The 4,831-nt window shown below is 43.4% G+C and overlaps 1 pseudogene; it reads right to left on the minus strand.

Annotated features, from left to right (window-relative positions):
• Positions 1 to 3,750: 3,750 nt before the first annotated feature.
• Positions 3,751 to 4,538, minus strand: LOC101694019 (annotated as a pseudogene).
• Positions 4,539 to 4,831: the final 293 nt, after the last annotated feature.

A 4,831-nucleotide genomic window follows, 5' to 3' on the forward strand; every position in this document is an offset into this window, starting at 1 on the left:
CCGACAAATACACACCAAATTCAATATGTATTAGTAGAATATGCCATTTTTACCAGTGCCATCTAACAGTCACAAAAATTGACTTTATCAGTGGATGAAAAGTGAACTTTGATAAATTCGAGAAGTATAAATAATACAGATTTCATTCTCTGAAAATAATACAACAAGGATGGGTATTAATAAAAAAATAAAGTCAGAAAATGAAGTTGCCCCATACCTTGAAATTTTATTTTCCCTCTCTCTTTTTTTTTTTAAGATTATATTTATTTGCCAGAGAGAACACAAGCAGGGGGAGCAGCAGGCAGAGGGAGAAGCAGCCTCCCCCACCGCCACTGAGCTGGGAGCCTGATGCAGGACTCCATCCCAGGACACTGGGATCATCACTGAGCCGAAGGCAAATGCTTAACCAACTGAGCTGCCCAGGTATCTTAAGAAAAATTACAAACTTTGGGTAAAAGGGAAAAACAAACCAAAATTGCAGAATTTCTAGAAAATGATAAAAACTGAATGTCAGGATCGATGGAATCCAGCTAATGTAGTCCTTGGAAGAAAACTCATAGTCCTAAATACTTATTTCAGTGAAAAATGGAATGTTGAAAATGAATTAAGCATACTGTATTTTTAAAAATAGAAAACTAAAGGAAAGCATAAGAAAGGAATTATGAGGGGCGCCTGGGTGGCTCAGTGGGTTGAGCCGCTGCCTTCGGCTCAGGTCATGATCTCAGGGTCCTGGGATCGAGTCCCGCATCGGGCTCTCTGCTCAGCGGGGAGCCCACTTCCCTCTCTCTCTCTGCCTGCCTCTCCGTCTACTTGTGATTTCTCTCTGTCAAATAAATAAAATCTTTAAAAAAAAAAAAAAAAAAAAGAAAGGAATTATGAATTCCTGACAGTCAGGAATTAATGAGTTAGACATTAGAGAAATAGAACTAGTAAGTTGGATCATTTTTTAAAAATTCTATTTATTTATTTGAGAGAGAGAGAGAGCATGAGCAGAGGAGAGGGCAGAAGAAAGAGCAGACTCCCAACTGAGCAGGGAGCATGACTTAGGGCTGAATCTAGGACCCTCGGATCATAACCTGAGCTGAAGACAGACACTTAACTGACTGACCCACCCAGGCACTCCAGGTCTTTTTTTTTTTTTTTTTTTAATCATTGCATTTGATCAAGAGGCAGCAAATTATACCCTACAGTCAAAATTTGGCTGTTTTGTATGGCCTACAAACTCAGAATGGCTTTTACATTTTTAAGTGGTTGAAAAAATACTTTATGACACGTGGAAATTTTCTGAATTTCAAATTGAGTGTTCCTAGTTACATTGGAATGCAGAAACACTCATTTTTAAAAATATATTCCCTACAGCAGCGTTTTGTGCAGTGATGGCAGAATTGAGTAGTGTGACAGAAAGTGTATGTGGCACTCTCGTGTCTTATCCCTTTACATGCTGCTCGACACACTGCACGTCAGTGATGTAGTTAGAACATGGCAGCATTCCCAACTCTGTGCATATCTACATGTTGTAGCGTTTTATTTAAAAACCTTAAACTTAAATGTAATTTTTTTACCAGTGCATACGCATCACATCAAACAAAAACAAGAAGAGAGAGAAAAGTGGATTTTAAATGTCATGCTTTTAGGATAGTGGAGTATGGATTATTTTCACCAAATTAGGTCGCAAAACTTGATGTTTATAATGGAATAACACTGTAGCTCTGCCAAAAGAATACAGTCTGCTTTGACACTACCACACTAAGCACTCCCCACCATATCCCTCACATAGGACAGCAACAGTAAGAAAAATTAGGTATTTTTAATGATATCTAACAGTCTAACAATTTCTTCCCGAAAAATGAAAATGAAGCTGCAATCAAAGTGAGTTTCTGAGTGGCTCATTTGTTATCCAAGCAGAGAAAGACATTTATTACTTGTGAATTAATTGTATTTAATTGAAGCAGCCAAAGAAATGTGTCCAGAAAACAAAATGTAATAAGACTCCTAGTTGTTCAGTGAGAACAGTGGCTCAGAGCTGAGGACATTGGAGCAAGGTTGATAGTCAATTAAAAACAATACTGATGATATTGAGTGATTTTCCAGGCTCTTGATGAATAAACACATGTTACTCATACTGTTCAGTTGTTTATTCAAGAAATCTATGCCAAATTTGACCAAAAATTTAGCCTGGGTGACTGGTCTGCATTGGAACAACTGCAGGAGAGGATATTTTCCAAGAAGAGGAAAAAACACTAATTCATAAAAAGGGCACAGACAAATTGTGGCTTATCAGCAGGTACTTTGCACAAAATACGTGAATCTGTCATGCATTACAAAACTGGTGTTGTTAACGGGAAGCTTCATTTATTCTGATGGCCTTTACCATCATTAGTTTTGTGAATTTTTCTCAGAAATAGAAGCTGCCTGTCCTGACTTGCTCTACCAAGCCACAATTCAGTGACTTAGCAGGGATAACATTTTATGGCAAGCTTTTTAGCTCAGGACCAAAAGTGAAATTTTTCTGAATAAGAACAACCACTGTCAGCCACTGTTACCAGATACTGAATGGCTTTAGACACTAGCTTTTACAGCAGATTTGATTGTTCTTAATGAGTTTAACCTAAAATTATGTGGCAAAATAGTACTTGCATAGGAAACATCCTGAGGTGAAGTTGCTTCAACAACCTAATAACACTTTGAAGCATAGTATAGTTGACCCTTGAACAATGCAAGACTTAGGGGCACTAACCCCTGTGCAGTTGAAAATCTGGGCATAACTTTTGATTTCCCAAAAAAACTAATAGCCTACTCTTGACTAGAAGCCTTACTGATAACATAAAATAGTCGATTAATACTATGTTATGTATATTATATACTGTATTCTTGCAGTAAATCAGAGAAAAAAATGTTATTAAGAAAATCGTAAGGGGCACTTGGGTAGCTCCGTGGGTTAAGCCTCTGCCTTCAACTCAGGTAATGATTTCAGGGTCCTGGAATCCAGCCCCGCATCAGGCTCTCTGCTCAGCAGGGAGCCTGCTTCCCCCTGCCTCTCTGCCTGCCTCTCTGCCTAGTTGTGATCTCTCTGTCAAATAAATAAATAAAATCTTAAAAAAAAATCATAAGAGGGGTGCTTGAGTCAGTCTGTTAAGCATCTGACTCTATTTCAGCTCAGATCATGATCTCAGGGTCAGGTGAGATTGAGCCCCTTGTTGGGCTCAGCACTGGGCATGGACCCTGCTTAATATTCTCTCTCCCTTTCCCTCTGCCCCTCCCTCCTTATTTATTTTATTTTATTTTTTTTCAGTGCCAGGTGTTTATTGCCCCCCTCACACGTGGGATTGCTCACATACACAACACACACAGGCGCTGGCATCATGGGAGAGAGCAGCGCCTCTGGGCGAAGGACAGGGCGTTCTCTCAGCCCCTGGCCTCAGGGAGCGAGATGGGAGACGAGGATGGCTTCTCTCTCCTGCCCTCACTGGGGTCTGAGGGGGCCCATGAACAAATGCCACCCCTTCCATCTCTCAGCCATGGAGAAGCCACCTTGGTGACATGTTTCGTTCCAATTGTTTGTTACGTGGAGAAGGGATTGGCCTGGTCCCAGCCATTACAGGGGAAGGTGTAAACATTAAGAGGTATACTTGGCCACAAAGGGGGCGACATCATCAGAAGCATGTGTGGGGTGGGGGGTGGGGGAGGAGCACTGTTACTGAGCTGCTGGGATCTAGTCCCTGGCTTAGTAGAAGAACAGGGAAGACGGCCGGGGGAGGGGGGGGCTTATTGTTTGGCATTGATGATAATCTACAAACTCTGGCTTGAAGGAAGCCCCGCCCACGATGAAGCCATCCACATCAGGCTGGCTCGCCAGCTCCTTGCAGGTTGCTCCAGTCACAGAACCTCCATAAATGATACGGGTGCTCCGAGCCACGGCGTCAGAGACGTTGGACTTAAGCCATCCGCGGAGCTTTTCGTGTACTTCCTGGGCCTGTTGGGGTGTCGTAGTCTTGCCAGTCCCAATGGCCCATACAGGCTCATAGGCCAGGACAACCTTGCTCCAGTCTTTCACATTATCTGCGATGACCTTGGTTTGCTCGAAAACAACCTTCTCAGTGATGCCAGCTTCCCTCTCATCTAGCTTCTCCCCAATGCAGGCAATTACTCCAAGTCCCTCTGCCAGGGCATGGGCCACTTTCTGTCCAATCAGCTCATCTGACTCCCCAAAGACGTGCCTTCTTTCCGAGTGCCCCAGGACTACCCACGTGGCTCCACAGTCTGTGATCATGCCAGGGCTGATCTCCCCAGTGAAGGCCCCGTTCGTCACTTTGTAGCAGTTCTGTGCAGCCACAGCAATCTTGGCGTCCAGCTTCTGCCTGGCAAAGTCAATGTAGGCGGTGGCGGGTGCACAAACCACTTCGGTGTTGGCCGGCACCTTGGCTGCGTTCAGAGTGGTGATGAGCTCTCCCAGGTTCTTCTTCCGCCGGTTCATCTTCCAGTTCCCCCCGACGAAGAACTTCCTGGAGGGCGCCATGGCGCTGGTACCGACACCCTGAAGGTCAGAAGCAGCCCCTCCCTCCTTATTTAAATGCACTCTCTGTCTTAAAAAAAAAAAAAAGGAAGAAGAAGAAGAAAATACATTCACAGTACTGTAGCTTAAAAATCTGCATGTAAGTGGATCTGCTCAGTCCAAACCTGTGTTGTTCAAGTGTCAATTTAACATCAAGCTATTTTATATACTTCTTGTGCTGTCAAAAGTTAAAATGAGAGGTGCCTGGCTGACTCAGTGGGTTAAGGCCTCTGCCTTCAGCTCAGGTCATGATCCCAAGGTCCTGGGATCGAGCCCCGC

Source organism: Mustela putorius, unplaced genomic scaffold (genome assembly GCF_011764305.1).
Source record: "Mustela putorius furo isolate JIRA1106 unplaced genomic scaffold, ASM1176430v1.1 tig00003859_pilon_pilon_pilon, whole genome shotgun sequence".
NCBI classification, from domain to species: Eukaryota; Metazoa; Chordata; class Mammalia; order Carnivora; family Mustelidae; genus Mustela; species Mustela putorius.